This window comes from Gavia stellata, chromosome 12, assembly GCF_030936135.1.
Source record: "Gavia stellata isolate bGavSte3 chromosome 12, bGavSte3.hap2, whole genome shotgun sequence".
In the NCBI taxonomy this organism is placed as follows: Eukaryota; Metazoa; Chordata; class Aves; order Gaviiformes; family Gaviidae; genus Gavia; species Gavia stellata.
Genome location: NC_082605.1, coordinates 2057268 through 2077539, shown reverse-complemented (window position 1 = coordinate 2077539; position 20272 = coordinate 2057268).

The following is a 20272-nucleotide window of genomic DNA, read 5'->3' as shown; positions in this document are numbered from 1 at the left end:
CAGGCCACAGCAGTTCGTAGATCACAACCATTGTGCAGTGGACATTAACTGTCTGTAATTCAGAGTGGGGTCAGGAAGTAAAACCCAACCATTTGGTAGGAACCAACTTTCTCATTTTAGTCAGAAGATGGTAGTTGGAGTGAATTACAGCTGCTTTCAGTAATAGAAATGTCCAGCACTCCCACAGAGGGGAAAAATAAGAAGATTGCCCTTGCTGCCTCAACATTTCTTAAAGGTGAAAGCATTTACTGCAAAGTGAACATAATTTTAGGTCCTCTCCCACCGCCTATATGCAACTATAAACAAAATAACTACAAGTGAAATAATTAGCTGCTGGTGTACTGCAGGCTGTCAGGTGCCAGCTATGAAGTTTTGTCAATGCCAAACTCTTTGTTTACACAAAAAAAGAAAATAAATAAAGAAATATTTGTGTGAATTTTAAACTGAACCTCTGAAACAATTAAGTGGAGCTGAACAAGTTCATAAAACAAAGGCTAATGACATGTCCCCCACACTGCTTGGCTGTGTGCCCCCATTGATTGACTTGTAGAATGTTGCAGGCGTTAAGTTGGTATTTTTCATTAGTTGCGATGAAATATGAGGATCTCTTACCATTCCCTCTGTTCAGTTCTGCCTTATTCTTGTAACTAAAGCTACCCAATCATTACAAGAAATCATTATTTATTTGTGCACAGGAAAGAATCAAGGCTAGTTCGCAAATTCTAGTCCTCCCATAATAGCTTAATTCCTTTTACCATTCACCTTTTCAGTATATATTACTGAAGTTTGTCTTAACCATACAGGAAAGGCTAATCATGTAATAACGCACTTGTAGGCAAGAGGAAAATACCAGCTTTGTTTGCAACAAACATGTTTCATGAATTGGTTCTCACTCTGTTTTTCTTCCCTGTGTGAATCAAATGTAGATTGTGTGCATGTCCCAGTTACAGTGTTAGGTTTTAGCAAAGCCTGTTCTAGTGTCCACCTTAAATTTTATTTAGAATAACATGAAACAATGCTGTGGATATAACCCTGAAGGCAACTACATGTGAAGTCATTTATCACCAAAAAAAATGTGAGGAATGTTGAAAATAAAGTTAACGTTCATAGTCATATTTTCATTTTTTTAACCTGTAGTGCTAAAGGCATTTTTCTTTCTTCTCTAAGCATCTTCCTTTCTTTTTATTCTTTATTTGTTTGATACCAAAGCTGCTCCTGTATCAAAAAGCAACTGGAGATTATTCCTCAGAATGTGAGAAATGCATAAACTTAAGAATATAAGGAACTAGCCATCCTCCAGTTTTCCCCTCACCTTCCCCCAGCCAGAGGTTTTGTTGCTGCCTCATGATAAATCAAAAATAAGCTCCTATGCCAAGCTCTAAATTGCCAGAGCCCACTCTTGTTACTTGTCATGGCATAAATGCAAGCAGTGTGGGTGTGTATGCAGTTATGGTAGTCCAAAGCAGAGATGCGATGGGACAGTAATGCAGCTTTAGTCTAAATACTGCGATAGCAGTTTGGTATCCCCAGTAGGCAGCCTGCTCAGCAGTCTGTAGGGTTTCTCGTGGTGGTATTATTATTAGCACAAATAATGGGAGAATCCCTCCAGGGCAAGGAGGGTTTTGGGTTTGTTTTTTTTTTTTCATGTGGTTCTGCATACAAGAATTGTTGCTGTCAGTGGCTAATTGTTAATATGAACTATATTCTCAGAGTGTGTGCACATGTCTAGTTGTGCATCCTAGTTTACCGATGAAACACTTTCTTTCCTTTAATCTCCCAAAACCTCTCTTAGCTAAATGGAGAACTACATTTGAATCTACTTTATATATATAGTTGCCAAGTATATTCTCAACTGTGTGCGTAGAGGTAGCAAGGATGCAAATAAAATCAATGGTAGGAGGCGGTGTGATACCAAGCTGAGTGTGGCATGAAAGAGAAGGAGGGGGGAAAAAAGCTTGAAAGCTTGTGAAACTGCAGTGATTTGATTTGGAGTAAACGTGAAGAGTAACCACAGGCACCGAGCTGCTTTTCAGAAGCGATGGCTCTTCCAGCCAGCCATACGGTTTTAAAGTGAAGCTTCTGACATGTGTACCCTGCTTGCTGCGTGGCTGGTGTGGAAAGATACTGCAGCCTAGGGCTGTATTGCAGTGGCTGAAGAATAGAAAATTGGTTGTGCAGCCGTGAAGGTGGAATTACAAATCAGAAAGCCTCGGGATTAAGATTCCGAAGGAGTAGAGTTTAATTACCACAAGCTCTCTCAAGCATTACTACACAACTTGCAGCAATGTACACAATACTAATATATGCTAACAGGCTGTTATACAAGTTGTTCTACCATTTGGCAATACAATTTTAGAAACAACGTTTTACTGACTGCACTATCTCTTAAAGAGCCAGCTGAGAACAAACTTTGTGTGGCTCAGAGGACCCGCGGAGCAGCCTGTGATGGCGTCTTGTCTGTGACTAGGGCTTTTAACCATTATGGTAATAGAGCTCACTAGCAGGAGACACTGAAAAACTGTTTAACTGTTTCTGTTTAGGATCACTCGGTATGTCTGAAGAGTGCAAAAGCAGTAGCTGAAAAACTGATGGCTTATGGAAAGCTTAAACTGACTGTGTTCCAAGTCAAACACAATGAGCGGTAAACCCAATGGAATGTGAAAGAAATTCATACCTTAGTGAACCATAAACAGAATCACTGATGATAAAATTTAATCAAAATGTAACATTGCCTTCGGGATTCAGATCCAGTGTCTTTTGATGATTAGCAGGATTATCAAATGTAGATGCTCTGTTGAATACCATAATGTTGTAATGTTGCACTCTATGGAACATCAATGCCAGAAATAATTTAACACCTGCACATAAATCATTTTGCAATTATCTTTTGGGAATTATTTTATCTTAATCTTTTTATTTTGTTCCAAATAAAATTAGAGAGGAACACTGAAAGATGACACTAGGTGAAACAGAGGAAGGATAGGAGCACTGTCAGGTTATATAAACTAAGCTAAATGTCTGTTTTCCATTATTTAATTTTTAGATTGACATGCAGCTTTGGCTAAGGATTGTAAAACAGAATTGGTTTGTGTGTATGTGCATACAGTTAATTAATGAAACTTTTAGCAACAGCAATATTGAAAATATATGTTCTGCACTCTTTAGCATTAAGAAGAGGGATATTAAGGGTGGAAAACCTTGAGCCTGTTGATCCTCCTTTCCCTAAAGCAAAACAGCCATTTAAGTTTGGGACTTAGAAAATTATCAGTCAGAAGTTACAAAAAACTGTTCTCTGATCAGGGAACAGAAAAGAGACAAACTTAATTCTTCCTAACATTAAGAGGAGATGGGGGTATAAAACCCCTGTGCAATAAGAGAAGGATAACCGCCCGGGGTAACCTTTCAAAGTGGTGCTGAGTGAGTCATTGATGTTAATGGAAACTTTGTGGCTAAATCCCCTACGTAGTCCTTTGAAAGCCTAACCCCCATTTTTGGAAGGATATAATGATGGACCGTATTTACAGAACTATATAAGATAGAAATTAATTATTACATTTCAGTGCACTTTGATTATGTTTTAGTATTTGATCGGCTTTGTTTCAGCAGTGTTTTGAAAGCTAATTCTTGAAAGCCTATTGCAAACAACTTTACCTATTTTCTGCTCTGAATAATCACTTTGTAGTAAAAGCTACAAGTGTTTAATAGTCACGTTAATGATAAGAAAGCAAACTGTAAAAGCAACAATGTAGATGTCACTTTATATTAGGTCAAAAGAGTGACAAAATGCCTCACTCGGAAAGTGCCAATACATAGCAGGCCAAGCTCTGTCCCGACATATTTTCATGAGTGCTCATAGAAACCAGCAACTAGCTTTTATATTTACATAAATTCCCTGTAACTTTCTGTACCTGTTTTTCATAGCAAGGTTTTCCCCTTAGTGCAGAAGGGGAGTGTAAGCAGGCTGCACAAAGGGAAGGGTACCGGCTCACCTTCCTATTTGCAAATAGGAAGTTAAAACTGAGCCTTGGTGATGATTGCCCTTTTAAAAGAAAAGGAAAAAATTTCTCTGGCCTCTTTACTAATTTTCAAATAGTGGAATGGTGAAGTTAAATTAGTTGTGTAAGATATACTGTGAGTTCTTTGAATCACAGAATCATAGAATGGATTAGGTTGGAGGAGACCTGAAACACCATCTAGTTCCAACCCTTGTGCCATGGGCAGGGACACCTTCCACTAGGCCAGGTTGCTCAAAGCCCCGTCCAACCTGGCCTTGAACTCTTCCAGGTTTGGGTCATCCACAACTTCTCTGGGCTACCTGTGCCAGTGTCTCACCACCCTCATGGTGAAGAATTTCTTCCTTATATCTAATCTAAATCTCCCCTCTTTCATCTTAGAGCCATCACCCCTTGTCCTATCACTACATGCCCTGTAGAATGAAACGATCTCTCTGGAGGTGAGGAAGAATAATCCTCAGCGGCTAGCACAGCCTTTATCTTAAGACTGTGTTTTCAGTTGTCAAAATTTGACCAAACTTAGAAATTCTCTACAGTGGAAATAACTATGCAATTCTTGTGCCATTCAGTGATTTATTTTATTATTATTTCTTCCTAGAATATTTCCATACAAATGCCTCAGTCTTGTCTGGGAAGAATTAAATATTTCTGCCTACGTTAAAAGCTTAAATTGGGACACTTCAGCATGTCTGCGCTTTGAAGCAGAGATTTTTGAAAGTGAAGGGGAAGAAAAGTTTTGGTGTAAACATTTGCCTGGCTTGACAATGTTGTGTTTAGCAAACATACACTTAACATGTCTCTGTTGGATCTATACAGAGTTCTAGCAAAGCCACACACTGAGCAATCAAATTTTTAAAAATGCCGAATAGTTCGTTGAATAAATGTAAGCTATGCTATGGAGGAAAAAAGATTCTGGTGTTTTGTTTTGGGTTGTTGGGTTTTTTTAAATATGTTTATTTTTAAAGCTGTAATAATACAAGTGCACAGGAAAGCTGTTAGAAATTCTGGCATATTTTATCTTAATTTGGGATTAATTTTCTAATCAAGCAATCTTAAGTAATATTCCCTTTATCTAAGTCTTTCAGTAATTATTATGTGGTATTTTTATATGGACTGTTTTCAAAAGTCTGGAGAAATACTGAAGTCGTCTTTGCTTTTCTTTTCTGGATAGCCCTATGGCACTCACGGCAATTCCAGCACTACAAAACATCACTTCTCAAGGGCCTCCTGATGCTCTGTGATGGACGTGTGCTGAAATTGTCAGCGTGTTCTTGCTCACCAGCTCAGGACTGTGCAGGTTTCAGCTGCTTGCCTTCGTAGCAATTGCTTTCAACTTGTATTTAGATACAAAGATTGATGCTTCTACGTCTTCAAACCTGGAGAAGAGTTTCAGTGCTTTAGACCAGCTGAAAAAGTAAGTTTTAATGACGACCATTATACCTCCCTGCAAACGTTGCTTTGCTTGGTCTCTTCAGTACCTAGACAGTGTATTATGTAATGAAAACATAAAAATTCAACCAAAATAATCAGAAGCACAAAAAAATCATACCTCTTTTTAAAAAACATGGTGTTTTGGAGGGTTTTTTTGCAGTTTGTTTTTAAGTGACACAATAAGAATGTCATAATTGCCACAACAAGCAACAATCAGCCTGTCTGTTGTTTGTCCCAAAGTGAGCCTTTCCACACCCTTCACAGGAAGGGGAAACTGTAGATTGAGGCATCTATTGAGCACTATTCCTGAACTCTGGACTACTTCAAGGGTTGGTTCCCTCATAGAAATGTTGTACCACTGAGAACTAAAGCTAGGGTGGCTTCTTTATATAGAAAATTTAATATACACCTAGTTTACTTCCAAGCTCTTTGCCTTCACTATAAAATACAACATATGTGGCAGTAAAATTCAATGTAAAAAGAGGGGACAACATATTAATATAGATCATATAATGATACTCTCTGATCAATTACAAATTTTAAAATGAAGAGTATAACATCAGCCTAACTACTATTAACATAGCTTATGCAAATCTATGATCAGTGATGGAAACATTATACTGCACTCCAGTATAAATTAAGAGCAGAGAAAAGCCTTTTTCATTTGAAATGGAGATAAAACTGAAGAATACTGCTGAAGAGAAAGCTGCTTTATACCCATGGGTTGTCTTCACAGCATTAGTAAATGAGTTAAGAGGTTGCTTCAAATTTTTCTATATCCCACTAGGAGTTTGACTATTTCTCAGTTTACTACAAAAATGCCTATACTGGACTTCTACCGTGGGTTTCATTGTCAAGATTTGGTTTCCCCACCATCATTTACATTTTCACTAAGTTTTAGAGGCATTGTCATTTGGAAAAATTGTGGTTTAAATTTGAAGAATGTCTGACTGCTTTCTGAAACATCTTTGAACGGTACTTGAGGGAGGCAGCGAAGGGAGTTAAGAACAGAACTGAAATTCCCTGAATTCCTCTCATTTGCCACTTTCTCAGGTCAGTCACTTTCGATGTACATTTTCTCCAAGTGTTTGCATGACTTTGGTTTTAGGTACACAATTTAGGGCTCTGACAGAGGGGTTATGGCAATTCTTGCACTGCAGCATAAGGCAATACCAACCCCTGCCCTGTCTGGGAGGGACTCCTCTACCACTTCAGTTCACAGTCCAATGACTTGGTTTGTATGAATGATGAAGTAGACTTGATTTTAAAATGCCAGGTGAAACTAGAACATCAGAGGCAATAGTACATGTTCTCTTAATTATGTCGTGGTAATAGTCAGTTTTGATGAATTGGTAGCAAGAAATAGCTGAGGGCTTCTCTTGAGCTCACAGTTTGCAGAACCATAGTCTTAATTCAAGTTTCCCATTGTTAAGGGTTCAGACACTTTTCATGATGAGTGTGGCTAGAACCATGTATGCTCCACCCACTGGAAAGAAATTAAAAGAGGGGGGAGAGAAAAAAAAAGGTAGAATAGAAAACCCTCTTTATGACAAAGTGAAATTTTAAAATTTAAAGCCAATTCTGAAAATGTTGATCTAACTGCTTTTCTAAAGAGTGGTCATAATACACAACTGATTCATGAGATATTCTATAAGTGATCACGTAGTCTCCCAGGTAGCCTGTATGAGGTGTTTCGATTTTTTTATCAGGCTGGGATGTTTTTTCTTGTGTCTGTTATTAGACCAAAGTAAATTATACAGAAAAATCATGTAAAATTGTGACTATTCTGTTTCTGCTTTTATGCAGTTCTTGAAAGAAGTTGTAGTCAAATAACGTCTAAGTTAGTTGCCAGGACTCCAGACAAATAAGCAATTTTCTCTGTTTTGGGCTAGTATGTGCCTGTTTTATTGCTTAATTATTTTTTCCAATTAAATAGCAGACAAACTTGTACTGAAATAATATTACGAAACAATGCAGAAAGGTTTCAGCTAGTTAAGCTTGCAAGGTTTCAGCACCAGTTAGACTCTTATCAGTTTAAGAGTGTTTGGATCAGAGTGGTAGGTCAGTAGTGGTAGAGACTTCTTAAAGTACTCTGTGAAGTTTCAGATGCATTGAGGTTTGTTGGAAATTATATGATGTCACTTTAAAGCTTTTCATAGAGATGATATTCCTGTAGCTGGTGATCTATGATCTCTTTTGTTGAAATCGGCAGATAGAGAGAAGCTGGGGCTGCCATTTGAGAGGTGGTTATTCAAGACTGGATTTCAGTGTGCTTATAATTGCAGCAACAATTCTGACACAAATATCAAAGCTCAGAGTTGGGGAAAGTTTCTCAGCACTTGTTTAGATTTCATTGACTTTAATATACAAATTATTCTTATTTATAGATGGAAATGAAGGCACAGGAATATCACTTAGTATCATTCTTGGAAGTTACCCTTGCTGAACAGAAAGAATACTAAGGAAGAGAAGTCACCTACCAAGTCAAAAGCAGAACTCCCTGTGTCTGCATTTAGGTGTGCGTCTGAATGTGTGTTCGTGTGATGCACTTGTATTCAGCTGTTTGTAGTTCAAGCTCACAGGTTTAAGAAATGCAAGTTTGTTCTTACTCTGCTTTCTGCAATGTGACAAAAGGCAACAGGGCTCCTCTTGAAATACCAGCCCTCCAAAGTGATGTACTTTGGCAGCACTGGAGTATGTTTATACTGATTTAGCAAGTATGTGAGGCAGCAGCATAGCGGTGAAGAGCTCTATGGAGAGCTAAAGTGTTGTACAGAGAGGAGATGGAGTGACCTTACTTCACAGTTCACCTGTATACCATGCTGAACACAGAGTTGTCTTTTCAGACTTCCTAGAAAACCTGTTGGGAACCTACCAGATAGGAGGGACTTGTTTTCTGGCCAGTACTCTGCTCCCTGAGACCACTGTCCAAATTCTTCCCTCCTTTATTATAAGACGGTGTCTATTGTCAACTCATCCCAGGTCCTCCAGCCTAAGATTTTTGGTGGGGGTATGGAAGGAGGAAGGAAAAAGATCATGTAAAACATTCACTGCATGAATTAAAAGCTTTAAAACTAATAATGATCCTCTCCCTGTGATACCAGGTGTCTAAACAAAGTTATATCAGCATGCGCACAGGCCATGAGAAGTAGCTATAAAATATCGCTATCTGGGCTTTGGTTTTTAATATGTATTCTGTTTGAGGCGAGTGGGTACATTAAGAGAACCACAGAAAATTACACATAGTAGATAGAATACGTTAGGTTCTCGAATCATTAACACTGAAGACATTTTAAAGTGTTAGCTTCCAACTTAAGGAAAAGTTTAAGTAAATTGCATGTAAAATATCCCCGTGTTTATTCTAGAGTGAAGTGTTGCCTCACTTGACTCTGTAAAAATTCACTTCTTGAAACAGAAAGCTAAACTGAACTGGTTTCGTTTATCATATCTGTGAAAGTGTATCACATTTCTTTCTTTCTTTCTCTTTTCCTAGGAGAAAACAGAAGGAAAAGCCTTGATTGCAGGTTAAATAGCGTGTATCCTCTAACTGTTGCACCAAATTGTTTCTTATGTGCTTAATGCATTTACTTTGAATCCAAAGCCTGGAGGTTTTAACTTTGGATGCCTTGAAATGAAAGTACACTTTGGTGATGAAGAAGGCATTTGCCTTCAGGTTGGGAAAAATTTAAACTAACGTCATCTCGGCATGATTAGAGCTCATATGTACTACTGACCTAGGGGCATGCATCAACAGGCAAGAGTCGGCAAAGACAATAAATTCATTCTCTTGCTTTGGAGAATGCAGTTATAACAAGGTGAAAATCCCTCCAACAAGAATAATAAAAGTCATAATTATTAAGAAACCAAAGGATAAAAATATTTGGGAGTGTCATTACAGTACCTACAGTATTCAGAGTATGGGGTGTGTGCAATGACATAAAAAGAAATTATTTTCAATCAATACAAAATTAAAAGGCAGTCTTAAGAGTGAGACTTGGTTGAAGGAAATTATACCATGCTTATAGGCTTGCAGAGTTTGCATTTCAATTAACCGGCATAAGTTTGAAGAATCAGGCTTTTAAACTGCAGAATTTATAACCTTGTGCCAATTATTAAAGTCGATCAGTTCAGACTTATGAACTTTTCAGGAAGGGATCAACTTTCTGCCTTGTGGCTCTCTACCTACCCAGGCTAATTAGCAAAGTAATAACACTGTGCTGTTTCCACAGTAGAATTGAGTCATTGTAATAATTTCTAGGCCTGATTTCAGTATCGTACTGAAAACCTATCTATGTACTTCTCTCATTCTTTTTCTGTTCCTTCCCCTTTCTTTCCTTCCCAGTAGTTTCTAGCAGGCATTAGAACAGCTGGAGGTGGATGACAATGCATCGCTTTCCTATCGATAGGGTGAAGGTGACTCCTTGACTTCCAAATATCTGCTATACCAGCTATGCAGACTAGTGAGCTCCCATAGAAATACTGCACTTCATATGTAAACTTACACTGATTTTCCTGTATCTAGTTTCTGTAGGTGTATGTTGGTGTATTTCCTTTTTGTGTGCGTAAGACGTGTGTACATCTCCATCGTGAATGCTGTTGTGAAATGCACTTGTGTCCACAGAGAAGTTTCTAAAGAGTGCCCCTAGCACAGAGGTGGCCAGGAAACTTGGAGGGTTAGGAGGGGTGGAGCGGAGAGACTGGCTCTCTGGTGGAGTTCAGGCACCTGCAGACTCTGGACGCTTGCTCAAAAGCCATTGCAGAGCTTGCATAATTCACAGCAGTGCTGTGTTCCCTCTCTAGCTGGCACAGGGGCCAATGGGTGGTGTCAGCGGGTTCACCGGGACCTTTTCTCTTTGTAACGTAGGCTGCTCCTGCTTTCATGAACTTGGCATTGCATCTGCAAGGCCTCGGGCTGCCTCTCTTGGCAGCATTCTCACCCATCGGTTACTCCACGGTTCTCAGCCTGTCTCTTGCAAAACTCCTTGAACCAAGAACTGCAAGACTTGTCCCCAGCTAAACAGTGTTTAATCTCTTTAGGCTCTTTTAAGGGGATAATGTGATACGAATTCCTTAAGTCATTATACCAAACACTTTCAGAATATGTTTTGGGATTGAGAAGTGCTGCTCAGAAAGAATGCAATTCTCGCTGTTGCAACTAAGGAATGACTGCATAATTCCATGTATAAATACACTAATAGATCTGCATAATGCCTTCAACACATGTATGGTTTTATGCTCAGTGATTAGGAACAGGCCTTTTAATTTTAGGTGCCTCTATAAATGAGAACATACAGTTTATAACTTCTAAAACTTCCTTACACACAATTTAAGCATGTCTTATCAACAACTTTACAATTAAGAAAACACATCACTCATTTGATCTGCTATTTAAAAACTCAGGAGCTGGCCTTTCTACCAGAAGAATAATGGGGATAAATTTTTTTTTTTAGAAATTAGTGCAATGGTATACATGCCCACCTTTCAACAAATTGGAATAGGCCAGTCTTCAAGTACATTTGTGTAAAGCCGGTAAAGATGATAGTCCAATGCTTTTTATTGTAAAATAAATACTTCTACAGTTTGTTCTTTGTGTGTGGAAAACTGACAGTGAAACTATAACAGTGGTAGCCTGAATAGTGAAGGAATGATGACTCAGCAGAAAACTTCACAAGATGCAACAAATGAGAACAATAATGCTGATCCTTTCTAATCCAGACTTAAAACTCCCAAAACAAGTGAACGTTTGAGGCTTGAAACCCTTTTTAAACTATTGTACTATTGTCCTAGCAATATTGCCTTAGTGAATTTCCATTCAAAATATCTTTATATACTTCATTATTGAGAGCTAAATGGGCTGCAGTAAAAGTTTTCACCATGCTTTGTCCTGGAGGATCAATGTGGAAAAAATGCGTAACCCTATTAATGTTGCTGAACACAAATTGGAGTTAGGTTAGTTGGCAGTCTGTCTGCTCCTTCCTCATCAGGCTCCTCTTCTGTCAACTCCAGAAGCAGAGGTGTGGGCAAACGTGGCACAGAGGCATTGCAGTAGAGAAGTCACCTAAAGGTTCATGAGCTCCAGTGCCAAACGCAGACTATCTGCTTTGCTGTGCTGTGTCAGTCTATGGACGTGGGGGTCTCCAGAGACCTCACCAAGCTCCGTTTCAAAGGGGGAAAGAGAAATACCAATTAGATGCTCTACAAATATTTTGTCTGGGTTAAAGCTAGGGTAACCTGCGCACATTTGCACTTGTGGATTGCCTAGTTAGTGTTTATAAAGGCATAAGTGAGCTGAAGTTAATTAGTAGTAATTTAACATGAGCTGAAACTCAAGCCTAGCAGTACATTTGAAGTTACAAAAAAGGAGTAAGTCTTGAATTTTCTGTGGGGAAAAATATCACCGAAGGAAGAGGATCCTGAAGTTTGAGAGCTTTAAAATTCTCTGTAGAAGAAATGTCTTCACTGTAGCAGTCTTCAGACAAAAATGCAACAGTAGTTGTGCAGTCCTCCAGTAATTGGTAGTCTTGGAGTTAATTTCCATGGAAAATATACTTATATAGTATACTGTGGACAATTTTGTCATTAAAATCTGTCTCATCTGTCTTGTTACACAGTTTGCCTTAGCAGGACCATGTGCTGAGCTCCATTCTCCCGTGTGCTACACAAGAAAGTGTTGGGTTTTACGTCTTTAGATCAGTGCTGTGTACGTAGTTAGCTGTGAGAGCATCTGCCAAGCTACGGAGCTGTCAGCTGGCTTCTTATCTGGCTAGGCTTCAGACAAACTTGCTTCCAGGGTATATTAATTTCTAAAGTCAGATTTTTGCCCTCTGTTTTGAGGTTCTATCCTTTGGAATTCCTGAAACCTTTCCAAAAATTTCCACCCCACGCCAGACAGACCTATCTTTTAGGTTCCTTTGTCCATAAGGGGTTGTGAAGCCCTGTTGTAAACCAGGAGTGGATTTTGTTTCCTCTGCATTTTGCTATGAGACTACGCTGATGATAGCCAGCTCTGTAAGACAGTGGTTTCCTGCGCTTTCTTACCAATGCAGTTAGTTTTGCTGTCACCGCAGGTATCTCATTCTGTGGATACAGAAGACAGTCATTTTCTTGCAGGTGCAATAGATTGTATAAGTTTATATTAAATAGCTGTCTTTGAAAGATGCCTAACCTCTACACTCTAGGAGACCATGTCAAATAAACCAACACACCTCACCAAAATCCTGGCTGTTTTGGTACCCTTTTCTGACGATCAGCTGTCTGGCGCTGCAGTTCACTTACCAGCGGTGCTGTGTCCCTTCTCTGCTATGAAGAGTTGTGTTTGTTTCAATAGGATATGTTTAGCTCTTGCTCTTACCAGCTGAAGGAGTCCTTTGAGGAGAACTGTGTACAATTAACTTTGGTTAGACATGTAAAAATAAAAAAATGCTTCTGCTTTGCATTCACTGGGACTGTACAATGAGTGGCCTACATCAAAAGAAGCTTATAATACCTTTATCGGAGCAGATCAAATGAGTGTTTTCTTCTGCTAGCAAGAATGACCAGATGCAGAGCTTTCCCCTTCAGACATTTCTTACTTTTATAACTTCTCCAAGAGTCTTTAAAGTGCCCCCTATTATTTTTCCTTCAGTTTAGTGTCACAGGGAGCTCCCTTACCCAGTAGTTGTTCTTGGTCCCATGTGATGTAGCAGCATCCTGTGGCACATGGGATGGGGCGACATTTCCTGGAAGTAACACTAGGGCAGGGCATGGAAATAATGACAACAATCTATAAAACCTAGGTTGAAAATAAATGCCATAAATATGGAAGCTTCCTATTACTTTTAACCAGTAAAAGTGCATCAGGTAGAACCTGAGGTATAAACCCTGTTGCTATACAATAGCGTCCTGTATATTTCTTCAGAGTATTTATTTGTGCACTGGGAAGATTAATGGCATACCTCTGTGTCTCTGACTCTGTGAGGTTTAGGAAACGTAAATGAGCTGAAGAAATAAGTAGTGGACTTGCAGAGAGAAGGTGGGGTTTGGTGGCCTCTTGTTGGTTCTACTCAAGTAGCCCAATGTGCTCGTACATTGGACTTTTGCTGATTATTCTGCCAACCTTTGGCATAAGTGTTTCTTGTCATGGGGAAAATTATGCTCTGCCCCCATCTTAGCCAAATACAAAAAATTGCCAGCAGGTGGCATGCAAAGGGTGCTATTTCTGATGGCTTTTTGCTTTGGTAGGGTTTTCCCTTAAAAGTAACATAAAACAGAAATAGAAGCTTAAAAGATGGTAAAGTGAAAAATGCCCTCTTTGCTTCACTGTGAGTGAGAAAAACAAACCTTCCTTACTTCTCCCTCCAAATTAGTGTTGCAAAACATTTTTGCATTTTGGGATCTCATCGCAGAGCCCTGGAGCCGGCGTCTGTCTGTCCATGAAGAGTCTGAACTGCCCTGTGCTGTCAGGATGCTGGCCCTCGCCTTTTCAACGCTTTGGGTGTTGACAGCAGCGCTTGATTTCTGCATGATGGCTGGCGAGAATGACAGAAAATACAAGGCACATTGTTTTGCGGTGCTGTTCCAAATTTTTCTGTGACAACAGGTCAACAGGCTGGCCTACTGCCATTGGGAAACGACGTTTGGATGAAAGAAATACTATTTTTTGTTTGTGGCCTTATTACAAATGTCTGGGTTTAAGAAACTTCTGCTTCTCCCACATTAACGCTCTAGACAAATCTTGAACTACCTTTGTGGCAAGGCCTAACAAACGCTGTCACTTTGACCTAATCCACTTTTCTGCACAGCTGTGCTGAAGTCACCTTTAGTTTTATCACATTTTAATGCAAACAAGGCCGGAAGGGTGCTTGTTTGGATTGAAGAAGCTGTGACAATTCATCTGAATGGGAACTTCAGTAACTGGGAAGAAAAATGTGACAGGGAGCTTTATCACTGCATTGTACACAACAATCTGAAAATTATTGCTTCTTTAGGGGTCTATTCTCTCCTTGAGGCCTAGCACAGTCTATGCTAAGCAGCTAGACAGAACTTTGAATGGTTTGCCAGTCCTAAAGACAGATTTTAATTCTATTGTTTGTGGGTATCCCTGACTTTCCTAAGAGGATTCAAAGACAGACTGCAGAACAAGGCAGCTGACATAAGACTTTGGCCAATCTTTAAAATTCAAATAGCAAAGAAGGCTTTCCTCAGTGCTCTGAAATTGGTCAAACTCCAATGATGTTTGCTTTCAAAATTTGTCAAGTTCATTCAAAACTAAGCGAACTTGCAAAACATGCTTTGTTAAGCCTTTTTAGAAAAGTTTGCTTAACCACTAATTTCCTCTAACAGTCCAAATAAAGCAGAGAGGAAAGATCTTTTTTTCTTTTTAAAACCTTGAAATTGCCATAGTAAGAAGAGCTTTTCAGAAATCATATATATATAAACATTTACCAAATATGGGCAAATATTTGTATAGGCACAGGTCATGTTTGTACTAATTTTTTTTTTTTAATACTTAAAGTAAATTCCAAGTATAACCGAACAAGTGCTTAAACGTTGAAAAGCTTTATCACAGACTTCGATAAAGCTATTGCAAACTGAATATTCAAAGTATTTGTGAAACAGTGTTGAACGAATCCTTCTTGAGGCTACAGAGTAAAACGTAGGTACTGGAAAATAAGGGATTTGATCTCCAAGGAGACAGCAAACTGTGGCTCAGTGGGATCACAGAAGCTTGGAGCTACTGGACTGGTTGACTCTGCTATCCCATAGCAGTAGGCTGAACTGGCAAAGCAGTGCACAATGTGAGGCGCCTACTGCTTACCGCTGCAGCAAAAAGTGCCTCTCCAGGAACTCACATACCTGCCTGTCCCACTGGAAAATATTAAGTGAAATTTGTTCAGGAGCTGCATATCTTCAGTTTTATACAGATATTAAAATACCACTTTGGCACAAATATTAGCAATATAATTGTACTTACCTAGTGCTAACTTCTTGCAGATGGAAACACATTGGGGATGCTTTGTAACCATGCGGACAACTACATATAGTTGAGACATACCTCCCTCTTAATGCAAGCACATGCAAGTAGACAGGAGGTCAAGGACCAAAAAGTCCACTGTCCCCATGACAGCTCAGCACTTGCTATGGAAAAAATTACTGAAGGATAAGATTTGTGCAGACTTTTCTCTCCTCCCTCCTGCCCTCGGTTGCTAAGATTGCAAACCATGGTGAATAGTGGCAGCACCAAAAATCAAAAGTAATCTGGGAAATTCTGCTGTCAAACAGAAAGGGTGGCATCTGCTCAAGCTGGTTTTGGTGACCACGTCTGCTTGAAAATAAATAGCTATCAGATTTCTGTCACTTTTCTTTAAAAGGAATCTGCAGATTATGCAGTGGCTGGCAAATATTTCACTGTGAAAAAGGTGATTTATTATTTTTTAAGGGAATATGTATTTTGAACTTTTATAGTCTTTAATAACAGCAACAATTTACAGCATCATGATTATCCTGATTGTTTTCAGAAGCCATGTACTTTCTGTGATGCAAAAGAAACAGTGGGCTGGTACTGAAGACCTTGGAGGACAGCTCCTGTTCTCCCTGGGAGCTACAGAGTGAAACCCAGCAGCTTCTTTTCTAACAGAAACCTGTGGGGTTTATTGTGTGGGCTTGAGGAAACAGCGGAGCATTGCTGGAGAGAAGAGCTAAGCCCGTAAGCTCCCCTTCAGCAGCTCAAGGCGTGCAGGCAGCCGGGGACCACTGCTCGCTGCTCCCCGTGGACAGCTCCTCACCGAGCTCCCGGCAAAGGCGGGATGATTTCTGACCTCGCTGAAAACTCCTCTGTGCATAAGGACATAGTCTCTCCTACAGCAAGTGGTGCCCGTGGAGGGGCCAAGATCTCTAAGCTGCCACCCTTGGGCTGACTGGCACCCTGGCTGGAGCATACCTAATTAGTTTTATCAAGCAGCAGTATTGCGACACAGCTTTGCATCAGAAATGGGCCACTTCTGCCTGGGTCCTTTGAATTTTGCCCAGGTGATAGCTAAGCATGTTTGCCAAAGGAACCTGCTGTCCTGCAGAGGTTGCCTCTTTTCTTCAGGGAATTGCATGTACTTCAGCCTACCTAATATGTTTGTTAAACTGCGAGGCTGTTTTCAATGGATTTGAAATGCAATTAGAATTATCTCTAATTGTGATGACTTCTATGCCAAGACTTGTCTGCAGCGTTGCAATTGCTGCTTCATAAATACCTTTCAATTCTTTCCATTGGTTCCTCTGCATCTTCTTACCACTTTCCCTATTATTTGCTCATCATCTTTCTGAAACAGCCCATCTTTAACTTTCCACCTTTTCCAAAAAAAAACAGGTTAAACTGTCCACTAATTACTTGCGGGTTAGCTCAGGTATTTACCAAGCGGCAAACATGAAGGAGAAATTGAAGACTGAGAACCTACAAAACCCTATCTCCTTTTACAAGAATTTCAGGTTGTTCTCACCTTAGCACTGCCATCCATTTATAATCAGGCATTTTCTAGGGAAGGAAAAAAAAAATGCTCCTTCTCTTCCTCCTTCCATACCCGCCTGCCTCATGCTGACAGTAATTATACTGACTGAGTTGGTAAATTCTTAAGCTTAGGTCTGCTCCCGTACTCAGTGAGACTCTAATGGATCTGGTTATACCCACAATAGCTCTACACTCAAACCACTGTCATGGACTCCAGTGCCAGATAATTAACCACAAAGTGAGTTATATGTCCCAGGCTGAAAACGTAATGAAAATGAAGGTCAGTTACCCTGTTGTAGGAGACTAGGAGGGGTCTTCGGCGTGGGAGTCCATACTAGGCTTCCCACTCTCTTTAAGACTGCAGGTTTTAATATTTAGTAGAATTACATCTTTAAAAAGAAAGTTATAAATCTGTTGACTTATTATGAAGTAATGAGTGGTCTTCATGCTAGTTTTTAATCCACTAATTTTTAAAAATTATTTAGAGCCCACTGGTGCTAGACTGCAGAAAAAAAAAAGGAAGAAAATTCTTCTAATTCATTGCTAAACAGTATTCCAGCAATTGGGACTTATTCCCAGGATTCTAGGGATGTAGAGGGAATTTCTGGAAAATCTTTGCAATTTATCGGAATCAGCTTTGAAGGACTAGCTGTTTGGGCAGTGCCAGAGCTGCTGTCCTAGACGGTCTTTCTTTGATTTCTTGTGAGTAAGGCCTGCGGGTTTTGGCCAAAAGCAGGAGGATAACACTTTTCGTATCCAATGATATTTGAGATTTGAGGTAGATCAGATAAGAGAAGCATCTGTACGTGTTGTATCAACAAGAAAATTTCATTTAATTAGAGATTATGATCTTTTTATTTGTGTTTTGTTAGGGATTCTGGTTTAGATTTCATTACATTAGTATTATCAAAGGGGAAAAAAAAGCCACTGTCTACATAGTTAGAATCTAATACATATAAACACATTATTTTTCAAATTGCTAGTCCTGTCTATAGGTCAGGTCATTATATTCATGAAGACAAGTGATGGGGTCTAAACCTCCCACTGGAATACCAGAAGCAATTCTCTTGCTTGGGGTCAGGCAAAATTAATTTTTTGTTTGGAGGCCAAAATACTCTCTCAGTCCCATGCTCTGTGCAATTACAAATTGATGTCCCAGAAACTCATCTTCTGAGGGTGGAAGAAGACCATCATTAGTTCCTGTCAGAAAAGACTGTGTTGGCTACTGCTTTTTTAACAAAAAAGCAGAAAGACAGCTATCTTGGAGGACTGGCAACGCTGGTTCTGGAAACACCTCTGCAGTGCTGCCATAAAACAATTCTTTCATCATCCTACTATCAGGATTGAATGTGGCTGAGACCCTGTTAGCTTTCTGCGAAGCATACATGTTGCCTTTGTAATGTCTGTTTTGTGCTAGCTGGTGTGTGAAACTCTGGCAAAATATGCTTTTCTGAGATACTTGTATCATACCGTGTATGTCTGCACACTGTTGCATACCTAAGATGTGCTCTGATTATTGGAATAATCTTTCTTTGGAATATAACTGCATTCAGTCAGCATCCTCTTGGATGCTGATAAAGCCTCTCAGTCGTTGGACTTCTTACACACATGTCTGACTGTATATAGCTCTTTGACTCTTGCTTCTAAACTACATTTTAGTTGTAGGTTTTCTTTCTTTTCATAGTCTTATGCTCTCTTCCTTGTCATAGATCTTTCCTCCAGCAGATTAAAATGAGGTATATCTTAGTTTTATTGGCCATGGCTGGAGAGAAGCATGAAAGAAAATTTGTAATTTTTGGCCATCTCTTTCCAGAAGCTGCAGTTCTAAGGGAGTCCTCTCATATGAACTGCAGAGGTTGGCCTGTGTGAGACCAGCCACCAATCCAAGAGGCTTCTTATCTGAAACACATGATTTAAAGTAGTTGTTGCTTGAATGAGTTGATAAAAGTGCATTGTGATAGCCCTGCTTACTAGGAGAAGCTCTCAGTTACTTTTACTTGTCTGCTGCCTTGGTATACACAACCTGTGCTCTGCAGTTTCTAATTGTTGCTGGGTTTGTACATCACGCTTGGTGATGAGCTCTGCCAACAGCTATGCTTGTGCTGCTCCGCTCTTCCCACCTGGTGCCCTTGTGCAAGTGTAAATGGGGACAAAGCTTGAATCTCCTGTTCAAGCTTGCATAGCAATTTGGTTGCTAAGTACAAGCTAGAAATAAAATCCCACTCGCTTTCTTAATTTTGTGAGCTGCCTGGAGGGAAGTACGGGGTTTTTCAGTAAAATGAGATGTGAGTTTTCTGTGCGCTGGAATGCATTGCTTTTCAAAATAAGCGTTAGTCTATAGTGTCATTCTGTCTGCATATCTGGGGGTGCATTAAGCTTTTGACGTTCTTGGTGGAAACTCCATTGCAGAACAGAGTGGAGATGGAGTACACGCAGATGCTGGCAGAACCCCCAAATTAATAGACAGGGCAGTAAGAGGAACGAACATCATTTGTGTTGCTAATGCGTTGTGTACAAAATCTACGAGGACTGTAGTGAGCGGCACCCTATACGTAAGAGAATATGTACAGTTAAAACCTCTCATGTCATAGCTCCTGTGTGCTTTTACCAGTGTGTTAAAGATGCTATGAACAAAATGAAGCAGCCTGAATATAATAAAGTGAGCTAAGGAATATAATAGAATTGTAAATTAGGACAGGTTAAGGGGGAAAGAAAGAGTTTAGTGTGGATTGCAGAGCTCGCTACTGTGCCCGTTACTGTATTTTCAACTTTATTCCTTCCCAGCAGATGAAGAACATAAGCAATTTCTTGGCTCATGGTTACGCTTCTCTTTTTGTTACGGAATTGCTCCACTCTGAGTTTTATGCCATTGTCTTTTCATCTCTCATAGCCTACCTCACTAATTCTGTTTTATCTCCAGCATCTCCTTCCTTCACTGATATACTACCAGAAAGAGTTAGCAAATTTGCTTTGCTGGTTGCTTCCTTTCCTCTGTCCAAGGTAGGTAGGTTATCCTCCTCCTTAAACTTTCCCAGTTGTCTGCTGAGACAGTCCCACCCCCCAGTCAGCCAGATCACGTCCCTCACTCACAATCTACATGCCGGCTCCTGTTAATTTTCCCCCACCAGGATCCAAAATTACAGCCTTAATCTGCTGACTTATCTGTTAAGCCCTCGCTTTTTGCTGTCTGAACGTCCTTATCTATTACATATTCTCCGTATCTCCAAATGTATCAGCTGATTTTGTCTCTTTCTGCCCACTGTTGCGCTGTTCATATTTTGTATTTGCCCTGCTCCGTATCTCCTTTTCCCAGCAGAAGTATACACTCTTCTCTGTCACTGTAAAGCAATCT